The sequence below is a fragment of the Stenella coeruleoalba genome, assembly GCF_951394435.1.
Source record: "Stenella coeruleoalba genome assembly, chromosome: 2".
In the NCBI taxonomy this organism is placed as follows: Eukaryota; Metazoa; Chordata; class Mammalia; order Artiodactyla; family Delphinidae; genus Stenella; species Stenella coeruleoalba.
Genome location: NC_137147.1, coordinates 152,898,737 through 152,923,547, shown reverse-complemented (window position 1 = coordinate 152,923,547; position 24,811 = coordinate 152,898,737). Strand labels below are relative to the sequence as shown.

At 36.6% G+C, this 24,811-nt stretch overlaps 2 protein-coding genes across 14 annotated transcripts in view; one reads left to right on the top strand and one right to left on the bottom strand.

Moving 5' to 3' along the window:
• LOC307181738 (uncharacterized protein) overlaps positions 1-24,811 on the top strand; it is an 817,010-nt gene that overhangs the window by 715,105 nt on the left and 77,094 nt on the right. For 11 of the 12 annotated variants that reach the window (XR_013827019.1, XM_079912525.1, XM_079912522.1 and 8 more), the window contains 2 exons: positions 9,991-10,068; positions 23,894-24,029. The gene's annotated coding sequence lies outside the window, so the exon portion shown is untranslated. The remainder of the gene's footprint in view (positions 1-9,990; positions 10,069-23,893; positions 24,030-24,811) is intronic. The other variant, XM_079912526.1, reaches the window with a different exon arrangement.
• The window catches only part of WDR72 (WD repeat domain 72), a gene marked incomplete at its 5' end in the record, with an annotated part of 189,676 nt that overhangs the window by 97,724 nt on the left and 67,141 nt on the right, over positions 1-24,811 (bottom strand). The gene's annotated exons all lie outside the window — the stretch shown is intronic.

Here is a 24,811-nt window from a genome sequence, read left to right as displayed (position 1 = left end):
CAGAGAATACAGTACATGGATACAAAAGGAAATTACAGTAGCTGCCTACATCTTTGCTACTAAAAACTTCAGACAGCTACTTTTTTTAAAATTAATTTTTATTGGAGTATAGTTGCTTTACAATGTTGTGTTAGTTTCTTGCTGTACAGCAAAGTACATCAGTCATATGTATACATATATCCCCTCTTTTTTAGATTTCCTTCCCATTTAGGTCACCATGGAGCATTGCGCAGAGTTCCCTGTGCCATACAGTAGATTCTCATTAGTTATCTATTTTATACATAGTAGTGTATATATGTCAGTCCCAATCTCCCAATTCATCCCCCCGTTCCCCCTTTGGTAACCATAAGTTTGCTCTTTATGTCTGTGACTCTATTTTTGCTTTGCAAATAAGTTCATCTCTACCATTTTTTTAGATTCCATATATAAGTGATATTATACCCTATTTGTTTTTCTCTTTCTCTTTCTGACTTACTTAACTCTGTATGACAGTTGCTAGGTTGATCCATGTCTAAGGAATGTCATTATTTCATTCCTTTTTATGGCTGAGTAATATTCCGTTGTATATATGTACCACATCTTCTTTATCCATTCCTCTGTTGGTGGACCTTTAGGTTGCTTCCATGTCCTGGCTATTGTAAATAGTGCTGCAGTGAACATCGGGGTGCATGTGTCCTTTCAAATTATGGTTTTCTCCAGGTATAAGCCTAGGAGTGGGATTGCTGGGTCATATGGTAGCTCCATTTTTACTTTTTTAAGTAACCTCCATAGTGGCTGTACCAATTTACATTCCCACCAACAGTGTAGGAGGGTTTCCTTTTCTCCACACCTTCTCTAGCATTTATTGTTTGTAGAATTTTTGATCATGGCCATTCTGACCGGTGTGAGGTGATACCTCATTGTAGTTTTGATTTGCATTTCTCTAATAATTAGTGATGTGGAGCATCTTTTCATGTGTTTGTTGGCCATCTGTATGTCTGCTTTGGAGAAATGTCTATTTAGGTCTTCCGCCCATTTTTTGGACTGGGTTGTTTGTTTTTTTGATATTGAGCTGCTTGTATATTTTGGAGATTAATCACTTGTCAGTTGCTTCATTTGCAAATATTTTCTCCCATTCTGAGGGTTGTCTTTTCATTTTGTTTATGGTTTCCTTTGCTGCGCAAAAGCTTTTAAGTTTAATTAACTACTTCTGTTTTATGACAAACTAACAAATCCTAGAGGTTTTGAAAATATCAGTTGACTTCTAGTCAAGATGGCAAAGTTTAGACTTTGGAGCAAATTATTTCTTCCAAATGGATACCAGTGATGGATGAAATATTTTTTAAAAGAAATGTTAAAAGGCTTAGACAAGCTCAAAAACAAAATAGACATCTTCGAGGGCCAAAATGGGACAGAAACACAAAGTGCTGAGTGTGGAAGTGAAGTCACAGGCCTTTAAGCAGGTGCCAGGCTTTAGAGTTTAGCCCCTGAGGTTAACGTCACTATGGAGGGTAGCTGACCTAGAACAATTTTAACTTGTAACTAAATCAACCCACAAGCTCATTCCCTAATTAGACAGAAATATACTTAGTATCAGTATGGTCCAGGCCTTATTCTGGACTGAGGACCTTGAAAAGGTAGACAGACGCAACAGTAAAACCAACAGAGAATATCAGCTGAGTAGAGGGAGGGAGGGAGGAAAATAAAATACACTAAAATGAAAAAAACACAAGAAAATTGCTCTAGAAATGAGTCTATAAACCAAAATTCCAAAACACTGAAAATCTAATAGCTAAAAAATAAAAGCTGAGATATATACTTACTCCAGATGAAATCAATGCTTTAGAATGGACTGAAAAAAAAAAATCATCAAAGAGAAATTGAAGGAATAATATTCACAAAAATGAATAAGGAGCTATGAAAGAAAAAGAGAAAATGAATAAATGAGAAAGCATTTATTAGAAATATTAGGAAAGTACGGTGATTATATTTAAAATGCAGTAGAGGTATATTAGAAAACTACTGTTAATAAGTATATGGCCACATCAGTGGCCTGGCTTTAAGTACACTTTACTATTACTTATTCTGTATAAAACTTTTATTAAAGTCTTGAGTGAAGTGGCATGTCATTCAATTTTTAATCATACTTTTTGTCAATAAAGGTGAAAGTTTTCTATGTCAACATCTCAGTTAAAGCTATTTCACTGTCAGCATGGAGTTATAGAAATTAAGTTGAAAATGTTTGTGAAATTCAATTATAACCTGATCTGCCATACCAAAACACAATTAATTACAATATGTGATTGTAACAGCAAATACAAGAAAATCTTTTAAATTAAGTAACTATATATTTAAATTGAATATCCAGACTAACTACATTAAAACTTTTAAACCATTAAATTAAATTAAATCTGGAGGAGCAGATTCTCCTAATTGGATCTGTACTGCAGTACTAGTCTCCTCACTAAGATAGTCCACTTCATCTCCTGACATCCCTGGCAGCAACATTCTTCCAGTGAACCAGGCTTAAATCTGAATATCATATTTTCCTTCTCTGAAGTCCTCCTTCAATGCCTCTCATACCATGTTCCCTCCTTCACTTTTCATTAATGATTCATTCATTCATCTATCAGATGTTTACTAAGCATTTACTACATGCCAGGCACTGTGCCATATGTGGAAGACTCAGTGGTGAGCAAGACCAACGGTCCCTGAAGCATGCACCTCGCAGTCTAGTTCATCTCACTCAAATTCTCCCCCAACCTTCTTTCCTATTTGCAAACTGTGCTTGGCACTGCTGCCTGATTCTTCTGCTGTTAGTAGCTAGTTTTGGCTTTTTAGCTTTTTTGATTTCTTTGCCTCTGTGCCTCTTCTCATGCTGGGAATGCCCTAACACCCATCTTCAGAAATTCTACCCCTAACGAAAACTCATTTCCCCAAGAGATTTCCCTACACAAACTTTTTCTAATATCCTCTTTCAGCTGTAATCTTGCCTTCCTTGGATTTCTTTTATGACATTTTAATTTCTTTTTCAACATTTACCTTTTGTCTTCATCATATGTATAAGTATCAATACCATTACTGTCACCCACTCCAACCTCTAAATAGCTGAGCGTGCCTCAACCTCAGTGCATTATACCAACAGGAATTTGTTCCATTAAGAGTTCATAAAACATGAGATCTTTTACAGAAGACTTCATTGAGTCTAAAAGTGCAGGTCAGCCAAGTCATGTAAACATTGAGGGCAAGCATACTTATTTCAAGGCATCCTCCCTCTAGTAACTATTCAATACCAAAACATAATGATTAAGATGTTATTCCAGGTCTTTTTGAAAAATAACAAATAAAAGCCAGCACAGTTTAAAAATAATTAAGTATGCCTTTGTTTCTGGTAACTTGGGATTCAGCCCTCAGGTGTTAGTCCTGCACATTTCCACAAGCCCATCCTTGTGACCAGAGGAATTCATTTAAGAAACTGTCGCCTAAGTGAAAAGTAAGTGCCTCACAACACTAGCCCATTTAAGCACCTAATTACAGGATCAGTCAAGAGTCAACTTTCTTCCTAACAGATTGCCTCCAGTCAGTGGGTTTCTGTCTACCCAGAGCTTCAGTTAGGGTGCCCCTACTCTTGGGTCTTGGCATACTTGGATGTCATTGCCCTGACTTTGAACTATGACTCCTCAAAATCTTATTGATGCAGAATTTCGGGTGGTTTGGAAGAGCACAAAGTGTTCCCCAAGTAAGCCATTTCTCCATAGATTACAAATGAAAACCACTGTTTTCTATGCCTTCTTTGAACATACCTGTGCCTAAAATCATAGAACACATTTCAGGTTCTTTAAAAAATTCTTTGAAATGGAATTTCAGGGTGAAAAATATGTGCCTTTAAAATGTTGGTTAAATTGTTAGACTATGCTCCAGCAAGGTTGTTTCAAAACACACTTGAACCAAAAATGAGTAATTATTTCATCATGTCATTAAAGAGTTCATCACTTTTTAAGAAATTACTAATTTGATTATAAAAATATGTATTGATATTTTTTAGTGAGAAAAACTTAATGACTATTTGTAGATTTTTCTGTGATTTAAGTGTTAATATTTGCCCCATTTCCTATTTTATTATTTATCTTTTCCTTATCAAATGGTAAGAGCCCCTTTGTATGTAAAGATATTGATCATCTGTTGAATATATTACAAATATTTTTCAAGTATCATTAGACTTTAAATTTATAGATCTTTGGGGTTTTTGCAATATGATTTTTAAAAGTTAAATAGTAAAACTATAAGTTTTTTCACGTATATTTGGAGAATTTTCCCACTCTTAGGCCCTTCACAATTACTAAAAATATTATTACGTATTCTCGTCTAGTAATCTATGTTTCTATGTTTAAAACTTTTATTCATCTTAAGTTTATTTTTGTTAAAGGTAGACAGTAGGATATAATTTTATATTTTTCCCAGAAATTACTCTCAATTATACAAAAGCCACTTATTTACTTTCCTCTATGATTTTAAGTGCCATCTTTTCCAAAGAGCAAATTATGATTTATATACATCCTCATTCCTGAACTCTTTTTTCCTTTTCCATTTATCTATTTGTCTGTTCTTGAACCACTAATGAACTCTACTTCAGATAGATGGATGGAGAGATGATAATGTTTGACATCTGAGAAAAAAGCCCCATGTCCATTCTTCTTCATTTTTTTAACTTTCCTTAGCTCATTTTATACATTTATTTCTCCAGGCGAATTTTGCAATCAACTCACCAGGTTCCCAAAAACCCACCAGGGAGATTTTGGAAGTTATTGTCATTAAATGTACAGATTTGTGACTATGGAAATCTTTAAAATACTGTACTTTCTGTCTGGGATTACATTGTTACTAAATCAAGATATTTTTCAGGACTTTCAGTAATTTTTAGAATATGTTTTCATATGGATCTTGCATATTTATTATTAAATTTATCTCTATTAATTTCCTATATTCATTGAATGGAATTTTTTATATTCATTTTATTTTCTAACTAGTGTTTTCTGTGTTAGTATATGAGTTTTGTTTTCGGCACTACTATGCTTAACTTTAATTTTTGTTTTATTAGGTTTTCTGTTCTATTCATTTTTTCAAATGTAGCGTATCCACTATTACTATATTTGAATAAAAGTAATTTGTTCTATTTTTATCCTTTTTATTTCTTTTTCTTATGATTTGACATTTGCTAAAACTGCCAGAAAAAAAGTTAAATAATAGTAGGGATGGTAGATTATTATAAATTAAATTGGCATCATTATTGCTTTTTTTATTTAAAAAATTATTTGAGTCATACGTTTTCTTAATATTGGATAAATTGGAATGGTTTTCCTAGGTGCATTTGTATGAGTAACCATCCCTCTTTAATCCTGTCATTTAAATTTGATTTATGCAATAATTTCAAGTAAACAAAATAATACTGGGTTTATTTTAACAACATAAACTAGTAACAATTGCATATTAACATATAGTCCTAAATAGCTTCCCCCATCAAAGATTTTCTGAAAGAGAAAACTAAAATAGTATTTATTGGAGGCTTGGTTAAAAATCTAACCAGTGTAGATGTGTATGTACTGATATAGAAGAATGTCCACCAAATATTTTTGACTTAATTTGTAGAACAGAATCTATAATATCTCATTTCTATGTGAAAATGGAATTTATACACATTCACACAGACCTACACACATGTTTTTATTTTATGGTCTAGAAAGGAATACATCAAAAGTATCATAATAACAGAGGCTAACTAACACAGGGCTGTGGTTTGAAGAGTGAGAGAGGTTTCTTTACTATTCATAAATGTCAGGGTCCTCCCTGTACTGTCAAGCACTCATTTCCTAAAATTCACCCTCGATCCATTAGTGATACATGAAAACCAATACTGCTACATTGTATTTTGAAAAGTCTTAAATTACAACATAAACCATACCTGAAAAGTCAAGTTACTGTATATATTACTGATATGATATCCAGGAAAAGAAAATGCTTTTATATTTTCCCCCTCAAATACATCAAGACATGCCATCTACTTTAACTGATTTAATACACATAACCACATAAAAATTTCATGGAAAGTACAACTTAGATGCTGTTTTACCTATCTACCTTCTTGTCTCTGAAGGCTGTTTACCATTGAGATTCAGCTTATTCTGGGGACTGTGCTACCTTCCTTAAACTACACGTTTCCATTAGCTGTTGGAGAGTCCCAAGTTGGTTTACCCTCTTTTCCTAAGACACTAGTCATTTTCCTAACAAGACACACACTCCTGGTGAATGAGCTCCTCCTCTGCCTGCCACCTTGCCCTTTGGATGTTTCTAAGGTAGAAAATACAGTGAGAAAGAAAAGTGAAAGGATTGTTAATAAAGGTAACAGTAAATTAACATTTATTCAGTGCTAAAAAGCTTTCACACAATTTTCATTTTAGATTATTTGGTCTAAAAAATAGACTAAGAGCTAAGCCAGATACTGACTTACGGATTCTTTGGTTTATGAATATTTATAACATGGGGTATAATGAGTTGCCTTGTCTCTATACGAGAAACAAATTAATTAATTAACCAATTAATTAATTGTAATAATAACTCAAATTAATTGAGTAGAAGACTTTTATTCTGCAAGTCAAACAATCCCTCGCAGTGCAGAAATGCATTATTAGGAACATTCTTTCTTTCTGAAATGCCTTTCTCTATTTGTCCTTGAAAAGATAATAAACTCCATAGTTGTTCTGAAGCACAGAGCACTGCAGTTTCTAAAATAGATGGGAGCTGGCTTGGGACATGCTTCCCACCAAACTGCCTTCGTAGTAATCAAATACAGTGCTGAAAACCTGATCAAAATAAAAGCACTAGTGGAGTAGAGGCTGATTCTGGTTTGGAGCTTTCTAGCTCCTCACATATCTAGTTTTAGTCCAGAATAATCCTAGAGAATGTTTGTTAAATTAAAAGCTGAAACATGTGTCTTGGTAGAAAGAGAAAATTACACCCTTTTCAACAATTTACCAATTTCCATAACCAAACCTAAAATGTTTAGATTTTAATTGAAAAAAATATTTCCATGGAGAATTATAGCATGTCATTTACTTTGATATGTAAAACTAAATGTATGAAGGACTACTTTATCCATTAAAAATGTACACAGTAACAAACTTAATACACTACCAGATCCTTAATTATAAAAACAAAATCAGGTTTATGTTCTGTGTTTAACTGTAAATGCTACGTTAATATTGCTTTCTTTATAATTATTTCTGGAATAAATTTCTATTATGATTTGAGGAAAATGGGGTATCTGTCAGTTATAAAATGAAGTAAACCTTGAAATAACTCAAGTATTTGAGGAAGGTAAGAGAATCCATATGTTTACTGATTTTTACTCAGTCTATAAAGGTTGAGCTATTTTAAAGCAGACACAAACAGAAATCAAAAACCCAAAACTGCACCTCCCATATACAATTAGAAATGTGAATTAAAATTTACTTTACCATCTCTGTGCTTGCAATTAGCAAAATCTCGTCTTTAATCTGTCTTTACTCAGTGCTATATTGTTGATCTTAAGATAGTTTTATGGATAAAAACCCTGATGTTCAAAGAGCTCATTTATACTTCTCCATGGGAATTTTTCCTTCATTGACAGAAACCAGTAACTATTTTTAAAAGGATTTTTTTATTGATTGACTAAATGAAAAAGATCTACAAAGGGCTTTGCTCATATTGTACCAAATACATTTCAACATTTATAACAAATAACTTCATTTCATAGAAAACTATAAACAGGTAGGGATATACTAGTTACAAAAAACATATATCTTACAAAGATATGAAAAACCATTGGTGGAAGGATAGGAATGAACAAATAGCCCAACAATGCATAAATCAAGGTGTAAATGAAAGTGTCAGCCATTAAATTTTTAGATCCATTGAGCTCTAGGCGGCTGGACATCGTTGTTGGTAGTAAAAACTATCTCCCTCCAAAGGGTTGGTGGAGAGCAGCATGATTGGCAGCACAAATAGAAGACAAAGGAGAAAGCTTCAATCTGCAGCTGATGCACAAGAAGAACATGGGGAGCTGAGTTTACAATAGAGATAACATTACCAAGCTAATGGCATGGGCAATCATGGGGCCACCATGCATCCCGGGTATCAGCGGGGCATCCATTTTCAGCTAAGTGTTAGAGTACCTTTTTGCTTTTTCTCACCACTGCAGGGGTAAAACAGCTGAGTGCGGGAAACCCACTGACTGGTAATAAATTACTATATTGGATACTTTTTGTTTTCTTTCAGCAATGACTTTACTGTGTATTTTTTCTATCATTACCAGTTAAAGTGAGGCTGATTTAGTGAACTGTATCTAACAGTATATCAGTCCTGATGCTCCAATTGCTTTGGCAAGTATCACAGGGTCAAGAGGCTCTTTTGACCTTTATCATCTAAGTCTTTCTGACCACTCACTATTTGAAGCAATCTCAGCTGAACAGATGGACACTTTCTGGGACACTATAAAGCGTAGAATGTAAAGATAAATGAAATTGTGTTTCAGGCTTCAAACTGGTTTATGAGTATAAAATATTGTTAGTGTATCCAACAAAATATCCAGTTTTAAAGAGCATACGCTAACTCTTGCTAATGGACAAGATTGCTTACTTCTTTTATAATGGTAGGTTTTGTTTTATAAGTCTGAGGAATAGAATTTTGTAAAGCATAACTAAGGGTTACTTGGTTACATGTTGATTACTATAACAATAAGCCACTTAAAAATGCAGGGTTTACTTTTCATTACTGTGCAATGATATTATTGAATTTTTTAAAAATTAATGATGCATCCAGAAAGTTATAACATACACTGAAAAACAAGATTATGTATTGGATGAAGTAAAAATAAAGATTTTAATTGCCCTTAGACTTAAATTTTTCTCTTAAACGATGTCATTCACTTACTAGAAGGAGAGTATAGTATTTTTACATATCTGGATATGAAAGGAAAATGAGTAAGCATCAGTTTTATATTTTATTAACCTGTTTGTGTTAGTATACCATCATGGTTATTTGAATATTTTGAAATTTTTAACATAAAATAGAAGATGTATATATTTTTCTTCACTTGAATTAAGGCTAGTCTCCTCTAAGTAAAGTGACCATATAATTTATTGTTCAAACCAGGCAACTTTTGAGAGTGAAATAGTGCACTATTAATAATTACACTGGAACAATAGGCATATACCAGGATTGTTCCAGTGATCCTAGATGTATGGTCACCTAATCTTAAAGGAATGTAGCAACAAGTATACTTCTTTTTTTAAAAAATCTATATTTCTGTATTACTCTTGAAATGTGACTATTCTGTGAATCACAATTATAATTCTGTAAGTCTATTTTTTTAAATGACTAAAAAGAAGATACATTTTTTTAACTTTCAGGTTCAATTTATTTAGTTCCAATTCTTGAAAACTTCTGATTTGTAGTAAACAAACAAAAAATAACCAAAGTCTCAATTATAAGAATACTACTAATTTTCTCAAGACTAAATTTCTATATTTTGTGCTTATAAAGTCCATGCTACTAGAATCCTACTGTGATATAGCCAAAATAATCTCTCAGCAATCAACTACATTTCCATAAGGCAAACAGATTTGGTTGCAGGCAAGAGCAAAACAAGAGACATAACTGATTTAGAGTTAAACCACTCACCACTTTGGGACAACTAACTAGTTTAGTGAGAAAAGGAGAGATACAGAAAAGGAAATAAGATGGTAAACAAAATTACCAAGGGGTCAGAAGGAACATTTCAGGGCATCCTGGACTGGGAATTAGCTAACATACTAGGACAAAGGTTACGGGCAAGATGCATCCTTCCCGACAAAAAAAACCACAACCACGGGTGTGTCCTCAATTTCTGAAAAGGGACAAAAATCAATACCAGCTTTAAAGTTTTAGGGTTTTATAAGTAATTCTGAGAACAAATGTGCAATACAATCTTCTTTCTAGGCAATGAAATACCGCGTGACAGAGATCGACTTCGGGAAAAGGCTCTGAGAAAGTTAAGGAAAAACATGTCAAGTTGAGGTACGGCCAAATAGGAATTGTGGAAAATAATTCACATAACCAAATGCTATGGACTGAAGGTTTGTGTGTTGGGACTCTCCCACCACAATTCACATGTTGAATTTATAATCTCCGTGTGATGGTATTTGGAGATAGGGACTTCAGGAGGTGATATGGCTATGAGGGTGGGATTAATGCCCTTAGAAGAAGAGTCCAGGGAGCTAGCTCACTTTCCTTCCACAATATGAAGGTACAATGAAAAAACAGCCATATGCAGCCAGGAAGAGAGCCTTCATCAAACACCAACTCGGCAGCACCTTAATCTTCCCAGCCCCCAGAGCAGTGAGAAATAAGTTTCTGTTGTTTATAAGCCATACCATCTATGATATTTTGCTATAACAGCCCAAGCTAAGATGTTTTTATTAAATCTAGGAATAATTAAATAATTGCTGATAAACTTATCTAACTTTGTACTGAAGCCAAAACATTCCTCTAAGATGTAGAGTATTACCAGTATTAGAGAAAATATAGAAAAGATTATCTTATCTTGGTACAAAGCTATGATGAGGATGCCATCAGAATGCTGGGCAAATCTGGCTAGATCTCAGGAAAAGAAATTTTCACTATTGTAAAAATCATGATAACACAGAATATGAAATGTTAACTCAGACACCAAATTCTGAATTACAGAAGAGAGTAAAGATATTGATATACATTTAGAGACTTTAAAAAAAAATTAGTAAGAAAAACAAGAGACATTTGAAAGTCATGCTTAACATTACAAAAATAGATTTTGCTATATTGTTTTTGCCTTTAATATGTGGTCTACTCAGCATCCTATAAAAAATTCAATTAAACTAATAGAAAAAAGTAGTCATATCAAATTCAAAAGCAATTTCATTTAAAAGCTAAATTATATGTAGCACAGAAGATAAAGTCCTACATGCTCTCTTTAAATAGCAACTGTTTCCTTAAATTTTTGTATCTCTCTCTGTATATAATTATCAACTAAGATAACAACTTTATGTTGCTAAATTACTCTGCAATCACACCCCCAAGAGATGAAAACTAATTAAAAGAGATGTGCTGCTGTTGGTGAGAATGTAAATTGATACAGCCACTATGGAGAACAGTATGGAGGTTCCTTAAAAAACTAAAAATAGAACTACCATACGACCCAGCAATCCTACTACTGGGCATATACCCTGAGAAAACCAGAATTCAAAAAGAGTCATGTACCAAAATGTTCATTGCAGCTCTATTTACAATAGCCAGGACATGGAAGCAACCTCAGTGTCCACCAACAGATGAATGGATAAAGAAGATGTGGCCCATATATACAATGGAGTATTACTCAGCCATACAAAGAAATGAAATTGAGTTATTTGTAATGAGGTGGATGGACCTAGAGTCTGTCATACAGAGTGAAGTAAGTCAGAAAGAGAAAAACAAATACCGTATGCTAACACATATATATGGAATCTAAGAAAAAAAAAAGGTCATGAAGAACCTAGGGGCAAGATGGGAATAAAGACACAGACCTACTAGAGAATGGACTTGAGGATATGGGGAGGGGGAAGGGTAAGCTGTGACAAAGTGAGAGAGTGGCATGGACATATATACACTACCAAAAGTAAAATACATAGCTAGTGGGAAGCAGCCGCATAGCATAGGGAGATCAGCTCGGTGCTTTGTGACCATCTAGAGAGGTGGGATAGGGAGGGTGGGAGGGAGGTAGACGTAAGAGGGAAGAGATATGGGGACATATGTATATGTATAACTGATTCACTTTGTTATAAAGCAGAAACTAACACACCATTGTAAAGCAATTATACTGCAATAAAGATGTTAAAAAAAAAAACAACAGAGATGTGCTGTAGATATACTAATTTGACTTACTCCAAACACCTTTGCTTCCCAACTATGACTTTTAAGTCAGTGGTATCATGCTGATGCTTTCCAAAGATCATACTAATAAGCTTATAATTGGCCAAAAGGTTAGAAAGGATGTCGGCTGAAGGAAAATAACTTATAATTGATTTACCACTAAGTAGATCAAAGGACAAAAAAAAAAAGTCCTTTTTTTTTTTTTTGTAATGCTTCTTATGTGTATTTATATAAAGAATACCCAGCCAAACACTTATTTTGGATATATGTCTCTGTGTGCCCACCAAACATTTTAGTCAATTCGATTTAACACATACCTATTAAATTGAAACCAATACCTACAGAATACTCCCACACAAAAAAGTGAATAATATAAACTAAAGTTAAAAATGAGGACATGCATTCTTTCAAATGACTACACACACAATAAATTACCATATAGCTAGTAATTGACAAGATCAAGTTTGTAGACTACCTTCGAGAAGTAAGAAGTGGGAGAAGACAGACAGAAAATGTCCAAAAGGCCAAAATAGATTTCACAAGGCAGGGCTCCAAAATTGAGTGCAAACAGTTTTAAATTTTAGCAAAGAGGGAGCATTACAAGATTTTATGTTAATGACAACCAAAAACAGTACTTTCCAGTGGAAAGCTTCTACTTCTCTTCTTGTGGCCTATTACACTCAATTATAACAGAATCTAATCACAGCTTTGCCGACTGCAGGGGTTAGAAAACCATGGCCAGCAGACCAAATACTGCCTACCACATCTTTTTTGTAAATAAAATATCCCTGAAACACAGAAATGCTCATTTGTTTATGTATAGCCAATGGGTGTTTTTGGCATTACAAAAGTAGAGTTGAGTAGTTGTGAGGGAGACTGCATGGTCCACAAATCTAAAACTATTTACTATGGGACCCTTGACAGAAAAAGTCTGACAATCCCTGGCCTATTTTAAATGAACAGGAATTTTAAATGTGCACAAAAAAATTTTTTTAGACAAAACCACTATATAAATATAAAGCAGGCAATTTAAGGTGTTAAATCCCCTTGATTCAGGTAAGTTATATTCTAAAAAAGGACTCTATCGTAAGGTTGTATTGGATGTTTTTTGCCACCTAATGTGATTTTCCACTATAAATATAAGTTGCTCTCAGAAGTCGAAGGCCAGGTCCAAAGGCTTCTTTTTATTTTCCTGCTGGACAATAAGACAGTCAGCTTCCACTGTTCCCACTATATATTTAATCTCCAGGCATATCAACTTCCCATCAATCCCCTCCTCACCACTCATCTTTGTATTCTGGGCTTTTGGACGTGCTGTTCCCCACAGCAAAATTATTCCTGCATCAAGATTTAGACCCAGCATAAATTTCTGCACTCTGTGAACAGCGTGGGTCTCACCATCTACAGGGTTCTAGTAGTACTTTGGGATGTAGGTCTATTAGAGCACATGTATTGTATAATGGCTTTTACCAATTTGATGTTAAAAAACTCAGCCCCAAATAATAATTTCCTTTTCTTGCTGCAACTATGCAATAGCTTCTTCTTCCTGACACCCCCTTTCCTCTAATCCGATTCCTAAATAGGTCTTTTGCAGTAGCTGTTTGCTTTGCCTAGAAAATTCTCCCCTCTGCTAGCCACATGGCTGGCCACATCTAGCCACTCAGACAGTACAAATGCTACCTTCTCCTCTGACCTTCTGTAACTACTCTGCCTAAAGTAAAGCCCCAGGCCCTCTCTGTCACCTTGTCGGTTGTTAATTCACTGCAAAGCCTTAATCACTATCTGACATTCTTTTTCTGTTTAATTAATTTTTATGGGAGTATAGTTGCTTTACAATGTTGTGTTAGCTTCTACTGCACAGCAAAATGAACCAGCCATACATATACATATATCCCTTCCCTTTTGGATTTCCTTCCAATTTAGGTCACCACAGTGCATTAAGTAGAGCTCCCTGTGCTATACAGTATGTTCCCATCAGTTGTCTATTTTATACATAGTATCAATAGTGTATATGTGTCAATCCCAATCTCCCAATTCCTCCCACCCCACCCCCTTCCCCCTTGATATCCATACATTTGTTCTCTACGTCTGCTTTGCAAATAAGGTCATCTATACCATTTTTCTAGATTCCACATATATGCGTTAATATACCATATTTGTTTTTCTCTTTCTGACTTACTTCACTCTTTATGACGCTCTCTAGGTCCATCTACATCTCTACAAATGACCCAATTTTGTTCCTTTTTATGGCTAACATTCCATTATATATATGTACCACATCTTCTTTATCCATTTCTCTGTTGATGGACATTTACGTTGCTTCCATGTCCTGGCTATTGTAAATAGTGCTATGAACATTGGGGTGCATGTGTCTTACTGAATTGGTTTTCTCAGGGTATATGCCCAGTAGTGGGATTGCTGGGTCATATGGTAGTTCTATTTTAGCTGTTTAAGGAACCTCGATACTGTTCTCAGTAGTGGCTGTATCAATTTACATTCCCACCAACACTGTATGAGGGTTCCCTTTTCTCCACACCTTCTCCAGCATTTATTCTTTGCAGTATTTTTGATCATGGCCATTCTGACCAGTGTGAGGTGATACCTCATTGCAGTTTTGATTTGCATTTCTCTAATAATTAGTGATGCTGAGCATCTTTTCATGTGTTTGTTGCCCATCTCTATGTCTTCTTTAGAGAAATGTCTATTTAGGTCTTCCACCCATTTTTGGATTGGGTTCTTTTTTTTTTGATATTGAGCTGCATGAGCTGCTTGTATACATGGAGATTAATCCTGTGTCAGTTGCTTCCTTTGTGAATATTTTCTCCCATTCTCAGGGTTGTCTCTTCATCTTGTTTATGGTTTCCTTTGCTGTGCAAAAGCTTATAAATTTAATCTTTTTTTTAACAACCTTATTGGAGTATAATTGCTTTACAATGGTGTGTTAGTTTCTGCTTTATAACAAAGTGAATCAGTTATAAATATACATATGTTCCCATATCCCTTCCCTCTTGTCTCTCCCTCCCTACCACCCTCCCTATCCCACCCCTCTAGGTGGTCACAAATCACCGAGCTGATCCCCCTGTGCTATGCAGCTGCTTCCCACTAGCTATGTATTTTAATTTTGGTAGTGTATATATGTCCATGCCACTCTCTCACTTTGTCACAGCTTACCCTTCCCCCTCCCCATATCCCCAAGTCCATTCTCTAGTAGGTCTGTGTCTTTATTCCTGTCTTACCCCTAGGTTCTTCATGACCTTTTTTTCTTTTTCTGAGATTCCATATGTATGTGTTAGCATACGGTATTTGTTTTTCTCTTTCTGACTTACTTCACTCTGTATGACAGACTCTAGGTCCATCCACCTCACTACAAATAACTCAATTTCGTTTCTTTGTATGGCTGAGTAATATTCCATTGTATATATGTGCCACATCTTCTTTATCCATTCATCTGTTGATGGACACTTAGGTTGCTTCCATGTCCAGGCTATTGTAAATAGAGCTGCAATGAACATTTTGGTACATGACTCTTTTTGAATTCTGGTTTTTTCAGGGTATATGCCCAGTAGTGGGATTGCTGGGTCGTATGGTATTTCTATTCCTAGTTTTTTAAGGAACCTCCATACTGTTCTCCATAGTGGCTGTATCAATTTACATTTGCACCAAAAGTGCAAGAGTGTTCCCTTTTCTCCACACCCTCTCCATCATTTATTGTTTCTAGATTTTTTGATGATGTCCATTCTGACCAGTGTGTTTCTCTAATGATTAATGATGTTGAGCATTCTTTCATGTGTTTGTTGGCAATCTCTATATCTTCTTTGGAGAAATGTCTATTTAGGTCTTCTGCCCATTTTTGGATTGGATTGTTTGTTTTTTGGATATTGAGCTGCATGAGCTGCTTGTAAATTCTGGAGATTAATCTTTTGTCAGTTGCTTCATTTGCAAATATTTTCTCCCATTCTGAGGGTTGTCTTTTCACCTTGTTTATGGTTTCCTTTGCTCTGCAAAAGCTTTTAGGTTTCATTAGGTCCCATTTGTTTATTTTTGGTTTTATTTCCACTTCTCTAGGAGGTGGGTCATAAAGGATCTTGCTGTGATTTATGTCATAGAGTGTTCTGCCTATGTTTTTCTCTAAGAGTTTGATAGTCTCTGGCCTTATATTTGGATCTTTAATCCATTTTGAGTTTATTTTTGTGTATGGTGTTAGGGAGTGTTCTAATTTCATACTTTTACATGTACCTGTCCAGTTTTCCCAGCACCACTTATTGAAGAGGCTGTCCTTTCTCCACTGTACATTCCTGCCTCCTTTATCAAAGACAAGGTGACCATATGTGTGTGGGTTTATCTCTGGGCTTTCTATCCTGTTCCATTGATCTATCTTTCTGTTTTTGTGCCAGTACCATACTGTCTTGATTACTGTAGCTTTGTAGTATAGTCTGAAGTCAGGGAGCCTGATTGCTCCAGCTCCACTTTTCGTTCACAAGATTGCTTGACCTATTCGGGGTCCTTTGTGTTTCCATACAAATTGTGAAATTTTTTGTTCTAGTTCTGTGAAAAATGCCAGTGGTAGTTTGATAGGGATTGCATTAAATGTGTAGATTGCTTTGGGTAGTAGAGTCATTTTCACAATGTTGATTCTTCCAATCCAAGAACGTGGTATATCTCTCCATCTGTTTGTATCATCTTTAATTTCTTTCATCAGTGTCTTATAATTTTCTGCATACAGGTCTTTTGTCTCCTTAGGTAGGTTTATTCCTAGATATTTTATTCTTTTGGTTGCAATGGGAAATGGGAGTGTTTTCTTAATTTCACTTTCAGAATTTTCATCATTAGTGTACAGGAATACCAGAGATTTCTGTGCATTAATTTTGTATCCTGCTACATTACCAAATTCATTGATTAGCTTTAGTAGTTTTCTGGTAGCATCTTTAGGATTCTCTATGTATAGTATCATGTCATCTGCAAACCGTGACAGCTTTACTTCTTCTTTTCCAACTTGGATTCCTTTTATTTCCTTTTCTTCTCTGATTACTGTGGCTAAAACTTCCAAAACTATGTTGAATAAGAGTGGTGAGAGTGGGCAACCTTGTCTTGTTCCTCGTCTTAGTGGAAATTCTTTCAGTTTTTCACCATTGAGGATGATGTTGGCTGTGGGTTTGTCATATATGACCTTTATTATGTTGAGAAACGTTCCCTCTATGCCGTTCTGCAGGGTTTTTTATCATAAATGGGTGTTGAATTTTGTCAAAAGCTTTCTCTGCATCTATTGAGATGATCATACAGTTTTTCTCCTTCAATTTGTTAATATGGTATATCACGTTTATTGATTTGCATATATTGAAGAATCCTTGCATTCCTGGAATAAACCCCACTTGATCAGGGTGTAAGATCCTTTTAATGTGTTGTTGGATTCTGTTTGCCAGTATTTTGTTGAGGATTTTTGCATGTATGTTCATCAGTGATATTAGCCTGTAGTTTTCTTTCTTTGTGACATCTTTGTTGGTTTTTGTATCAGGGTGACGGTGGCCTCGTAGAATGAGTTTGGGAGTGTTCCTCCCTCTGCTATATTTTGGAAGAGTTTGAGAAGGATAGGTGTTAGCTCTTCTCTAAATGTGTGATAGAATTCGCCTGTGAAGCCATCTGGTCCCGGGCTTTTGTTTGTTGGAAGATTCTTAATCACAGTTTCAATTTCAGTGCCTGTGATTTGTCTGTTCATATATTCTATTTATTCCTGGTTCAGTCTCGGCAGATTGTGCATTTCTAAGGATTTGTCCATTTCTTCCAGGTTGTCCATTTTATTGGCATAGAGTTGCTTGTAGTAATCTCTCATGATCTCTTGTATTTCTGCAGTGTCAGTTGTTACTTCTCCTGTTTCATTTCTAATTCTATTGATTTGAGTCTTCTCCCTTTTTTTCTTGATGAGTCTGGCTAATGGTTTATCAATTTTGTTTATCTTCTCAAAGAACCAACTTTTAGTTTTATTGATCTTTGCTGTCGTTTCCTTCATTTCTTTTTCATTTATTTCTGATCTAATCTTTATGATTTCTTTCCTTCTGCTAACTTTGGGGTTTTTTTTGTTTTTCTTTCTCTAATTGCTTTAGGTGCAAGGTTAGGTTGTTTGTTTGAGATGTTTCCTATTTCTTACAGTAGGATTGTATTGCTATAAACTTCCCTCTTAGAACTGCTTTTGCTGCATCCCATAGGTCTTGGGTCATCGTGTTTTCATTGTCATTTGTTTCTAGGTATTTTTTGATTTCCTCTTTGATTTCTTCAGTGATCACTTGGTTATTAAGTAGTGTATTGTTTAGCCTCCATGTGTTTGTAATTTTTACAGATCTTTTCCTGTAATTGATATCTAGTCTCATAGCGTTCTGGTTGGAAAAGATACTTTATACGGTTTCAATTTTCTTCAATTTACCAAGGCTTGATTTGTGACCCAAGATATGATCTATCCTGGAGAATGTTCCATCAGCACTTGAGAAAAATGTGTATTCTGTTGTTTTTGGATGGAATGTTCTATAAATATCAATTAAGTCCATCTTGTTTAATGTATCACTTAAAGCTTGTGTTTCTTTATTTATTTTTATTTTGGATGATCTGTCCATTGGTGAAAGTGGGGTGTTAAAGTCCCCTACTATTTTTGTGTTACTGTCAGTTTCCCCTTTTATGGCTGTTAGCATTTGCTTTATATATTGAGGTGCTCCTATGTTGGGTGCATAAATATTTACAATTGTTATATGTTCTTCTTGGATTGATCCCTTGATCATTATATAGTGTCCTTCTTTGTCTCTTCTAATAGTCTTTATTTTAAAGTCTATTTTGTGTGATATGAAATTGCTACTCCAGCTTTCTTTTGATTTCCATTTGCAAGGAATATCTTTTTCCATCCCCTCACTTTCAGTCTGTATGTGTCCCTAGGTCTGAAGTGGGTCTCTTGTAGACAGCATATATATGGGTCTTGTTTTTGTATCCATTCAGCCAGTCTGTGTCTTCTGGTGGGAGCATTTAATCCATTTACATTTAAGGTAATTATCGATATGTATGTTCCTATTCCCATTTTCTTAATTGTTTTGGGTTTGTTATTGTAGGTCTTTTCCTTCTCTTGTGCTTCTTGCCTAGAGAAGTTCCTTTAGCATTTGTTGTAAAGCTGGTTTGGTGGTGCTGAACTCTCTCAGCTTTTCCTTGTCTGTAAAAGTTTTAATTTCTCTGTCAAATCTGAATGAGATCCTTGCTGGGTAGAGTAATCTTGGTTGTAGGTTTTTCTCCTTCATCACTTTGAATATGTCCTGCCTCTCCCTTCTGGCTTGCAGAGTTTCTGCTGAAAGATCAGCTATTAACCTTATGGAGATTCCCTTGTGTGTTATTTGTTGTTTTTCCCTTGCTGCTTTTAATATGTTTTCTTTGTATTTAATTTTTAATAGTTTGATTAATATGTGTCTTCGCTTGTTTCTCCTTGGATTTATCCTGTATGGGATTCTCTGTTCTTCCTGGACTTGATTAACTATTTCCTTTCCCATATTAGGGTAGTTTTCAACTATAATCTCTTCAAATATTTTCTCAGTCCCTTTCTTTTTCCCTTCCTCATCTAGGACCCCTATAATTTGAATGTTGGTGCATTTAATGTTGTCCCAGAGGTCTCTGAGACTGTCCTAAGTTCTTTTCATTCTTTTTTCTTTATTCTGCTCTGCAGTAGTTATTTCCACTATTTTATCTTCCAGGTCACTTATCCGTTCTTGTGCCTCAGTTATTCTGCCATCGATTCCTTCTAGAGAGTTTTTAATTTCATTTATTGTGTTGTTCATCATTGTTTGTTTGCTCTTTAGTTCTTCTAGGTCCTTGTTAAACGTTTCTTGTATTTTCTCCATACTATTTCCAAGATTTTGGATCATCTTTACTATAATTACTCTGAAGTCTTTTTCAGGTAGACTGCCTGTTTCCTCTTCATTTGTTTGGTCTGGTGGGTTTTTACCTTGCTCCTTCATCTGCTGTGTGTTTTTCTATCTTCTCATTTGGCTTAACTTACTGTGTTTGGGGTCTCCTTTTTGCAGGCTGCAGGTTCGTAGTTCCCTTTGTTTTTGGTGTCTCTCCCCAGTGGCTAAGGTTGGTTCAGTGGGTTGTGTAGGCTTCCTGGTGGAGGGGACTAGTGCCTGTGTTCTGGTGGATGAGGCTGGATCTTGTCTTTCTGGTGGACAGGTCCACGTCTGGTAGTGTGTTTTGGGGTGTCTGTGGCCTTATTATGATTTTAGGCAGCCTCTCTGCTAATGGATGTGGCTGTGTTCTTGTCTTGCTAGTTGTTTGGCATAGGGTATCCAGCACTGTAGCTTGCTGGTCGTTGAGTGAAGCTGGGTGTTGGTGTTGAGATGGAGATTTCTGGGATATGTTTGCCGTTTGATATTACGTGGAGCCGGGAGGTCTCTTGTGGACCAGTGTCCTGAAGTTGGCTCTCCCACCTCAGAGGCACAGCACTGACTCCTGGCTGGAGCACCAAGAGCCTTTCATCCACACGGCTCAGAATAAAAGGGAGAAAAAATAGAAAGTACGAAAGAGGATGAAATAAAATAAAATTAAATAAAGTAAAATAAAATAGTTATTAAAATAAAAAATAATTATTAAGAAAAAGTTTTAAAACGTAAAAAAACAAAACAAAACAACGGACAGACAGACCCCTAGGACAAATGGTGAAAGCAAAGTTATACAGACCAAATCACACACAGAAGCATACACATACACACTTACAGAAAGTTAAAAAGCGAAAAAAAATATATATATATATATCATTGCCCCCAAAGTCTACCTCCTCAATTTGGGATGATTTGTTGTCTATTCAGGTATTCAGGTATACAGGTATTCCACAGATGCAGGGTACATCAAGGTGATTGTGGAGATTTAATCCGCTACTCCTGAGGCTGCTGGGAAAAATTTCCCTTTCTCTTCTTTGTTCGCACAGCTCCTGGGGTTCAGCTTTGGATTTGGACCCGCCTCTGCATGTAGGTTGCCTGAGGGCGTCTGTTCTTCACTCAGACAGGATGGGGTTAAAGGAGCAGCTGCTTCGGGGGCTCTGGCACACTCAGGCTGGGAGGATGGAGGGGTACAGATGCGGCGGCAGAGGCCAGTGTGACGTTGCACCAGCCTGAGGCGCGCCGTGCGTTCTCCCAGGGAAGTTGTCCCTGGATCATGGGACCCTGGCAGTGGTGGGTTGCACAGGCTCCCGGGAGGCGCGGTGTGGAGAGTGACCTGTGCTCGTACACAGGCTTCTTGGTGGCGGCAGCAGCAGCCTTAGCGTCCCATGCCCGTCTCTGGGGTCCGCGCTGCTCGCGCCTATCTCTGGAGCTCCTTTAAGCAGTGCTCTTAATTCCCTCTCCTCGTGCACCAGGAAACAAAGAGGGAAGAGAAAGTCTCTTGCCTCTTCAGCAGTTCCAGACCTTTTCCTGGTCTCCGTCCTGGCTAGCTGTGGCACACTAGCCCCTTTCAGGCTGTGTTCACGCAGCCAACCCCTGTCCTCTCCCTGCGATCCGACCGAAGCCCGAGCCTCAGCTCCCAGCCCTGCACATCCCGGCAGGTGAGAAGACAAGCCTCTCGGGCTGGTGAGTGCTGGTCGGCACTGGTCCTCTGTGCGGGAATCTCTCTGCTTTACCCTCCGCACCCCTGTTGCTGTGCTCTCCTCCGCGGCTCCGAAGCTTCCCCTCTCCGCCACCCACAGTCTCTGCCCACAAAGGGGCTTAGTAGTGTGTGGAAACCTTTCCTCCTTCACAGCTCCCTCCCACTGCTGCAGGTCCCGTCCCTATTCTTTGTCTCTGTTTTTTCTTTTTTCTTTTGCCCTACCCAGGTACGTGGGGAGTTTCTTGCCTTTTGGGAGGTCTGAGGTCTTCTGCCAGCATTCAGTAGATGTTCTATAGGAGCAGTTCCACCTGTAGATGTATTTCTGATGTATCTGTGGGGAGGAAGGTGATCTCCGCGTCTTACTCTTCTGCCATCTTGAACCTGCCTAATCTTCTTTTAAAAAATTACAGTCCATCTCCTCTTACTAGAAATGTGTCATGAGTGCCAAGACTTTGTTGAAATTCTTAGTATCAAGAAGACTGTCTGACACATAGTAGGTGTTCAATGGATATTTGCTGAATGAATAAAAGATTCTGTTCTGCATTCCACACTACAAAACTTACATAATGTATAGACATAGCAATTCTTTCAAGTAGCTTAAGGTCTAGTTGAGAATATAAGACATATATATACTTGTAAAATAACCAGGCAATCCATAGTTAACTTACAAGTGTTTAACCAGTGCATGTTAAATAGCATGCAGATATTGTAGTATGGGTAGGATTTGACTAGGTGGAGAGAAGAGCACCTCCTGTACATGAGATTAGGCAAGAAGAGATGTGTGCAGAGTGGAATCAGTAGGGCAACCGTGTGGAGGGGCACTGACCTGCCTGCCATTACCAAGATACCTTCTCCCTAGAGGAGGAGCAAATCTTACAAGGAAGAAGAGCAAATCCCATGACGATTGGTGTCTCCTCGGGCTGTTAACCCAGCACACTACCCTATGTTCTCACAATAAGGGGTTACCTAAAGCATTTACTGTCATACATATCAAGGAGTAGAATCAGCCCTCTCTTCACCAACCTCTGATGAGAGGTTCAGCAATTTTCAAATGATCTATGAAAGTAGGAAGTGATGTCGGCCACTTGAGGGATGGAGGATTGTGCCAGAGACTTTGCATCTGGGAAATGAAACATAAATCAGGCCTCTTCATATTTATTACACTTACATTTCTAAAAGTTATTACAAACCTGTGATTAGACTGTTGCTGGCTTCAGGGATTTTCTGTCAAGGGGAGGGCTTAGTAAAGTAATTATTTGAGGGAAGCAGAGGGCTCATGATATACAGTACAATCCTCAGGCTATTTTTGAGTGCTTATTTTAGATAACTTTGTTACTAAAAAAAATAGTCTGAAATTTAAGGCAAGTGAATAGGGCAATAACAAATTTTGCTGGTGTAAGAAACCATTTAACTACACTACCTTTTAATCTTCCTTTGTGAGTCTATATCAGCTCACCATTGTGCCTATCTTACCTGTAGTGAATCATTCCTCCCTAATGTGCTAAATAGCCTAAATTTCATTACCAGTTTTAATAAACTTTTTCTTATAAGCTTTTGTATTGGTTTGGACTGGTCTAAATATCGATATGCCTTTCAAACTTTTGAATTGATTGAAACTTGTGTCTAAATATCAGTGGGGTAAGAGTTGTGTTTCAACAACCTCTTTGCTATTATTAACTATTTTTTTTTTTGCTAGATCACTCCCCTCTGTAAAATCAAGTCACACATAAAAACCCAATTTGGACTTTAAGCAATTGACTGACAAAGTAAATACCCATGGGGTTGGGGGGGGGGCATTCATTTTCATTGTTTCTGTTACAGCTCAAAAAAGCACATATTCTTCACTTTCTTACCATGTATTTTTCATGTTTCAACTTTAGTAATTTTTAGTCCATGTGTTTATTCAACAAATATTTTCTGAAAATCTGCCTTGTGTCCAACATATGCAGGTGATGACGATACCATGATAAACTGACAGCATATCACTGCCCATTTTGAGATTATACTGTTGTGGAAGGTGGGGAAAATAAAAAATGAAATAAATAGGATGCTGAGACAGAGAATAAGGGGAGGTGGGCTGCTACATACTTTATGGAAAATGACATTGAAGCTTAGACTTCAAGGTGAAGAATCAGAGGGGAAATATTCTGGTAGCAGACAAGCAGTAGGGAGAATATGAGTTACTTTAATGAGGCCAAGTAGCTGGAGATTAAATATGTAGCTGGAGGTTATGGCCCCAAATCTACAGTTGACCTTTTCAATATCTTTTTCTTTATAATTTTGGATTTTATCTGAGGATGACTACAACTCAGATGAATAATAGTTGAATATCCATTTCTGAGGCTCTTTTCTTTCTATCCAGGTCATGCTGGTGGAAGTGGAAAGACTAATTCATAAACTGTACTGTGTGTTCAACAGATTGGAAAGTCACACAGCTGAAGAATATGTTCAATCTCCACCCAAAGATAAGCATCAAAATCAAATTTAAAGCTCAGAAGGTATGCTAACAGTAGATATTGTCCCCAGCTTAGGAGCTACAATAAAAATTACATAAAAATAATACTGATTAACAATTTGAAATTTATTAACATCCTGAAATATTAAAGGAGATATTTTCTAGGTTTTGACTGCTTGCAGGTGTCCAGCATGTGGAACTTGCTGAAGGAACAGACAGGGTGAAAAGGTCCCAAAGAGAAACAAGAGTTTGATTCAAACTTCAGAAATGATTAGTACCAGGATAGCTAGTCAGGGCACTTAAGCAGATGTTGAATGTTACAGAACCAGAAGAAGAGAGTAATAGTTCTAAGACAGCAGTCACCCTGAATTAGAATGATTCCCATCTATAAGCAGAATTGTAAGATTGCCCCCAGTATTCTCAAAACCTGGCAAAGCATATCTTCTTCCAGTTATCTAACCAAACAGTAATCTAGGTACTGCCATGAAGGGATTGTGCTGATGTAATTAAGGTTCCAGATCAGTTGACTTTAAGATAGGAAGGTTATCTGAGTTGTCCTGACTTAATCACATTGAGTTTTTGAAAGCAGAGAGTTTTTTATGGCTGGTGGCTGAGGGGGAAGTCAGAGATTCAGAGTACTAGAGGGACTCCCTACATAAGAAGTTCTCCACTGCTGGCTTGAAGATGAAAAGACTGTATGTCAAGGAATGTGTGGGCCCCCTGGTCAACAGTCAGGGGGACTGTCCTACAGGGACTCCTGTTCTACAACCAGAAGGAAATGAATTCTGCCAATAACCTGAATAAGCTTGGAAGAGGACCCCAGCC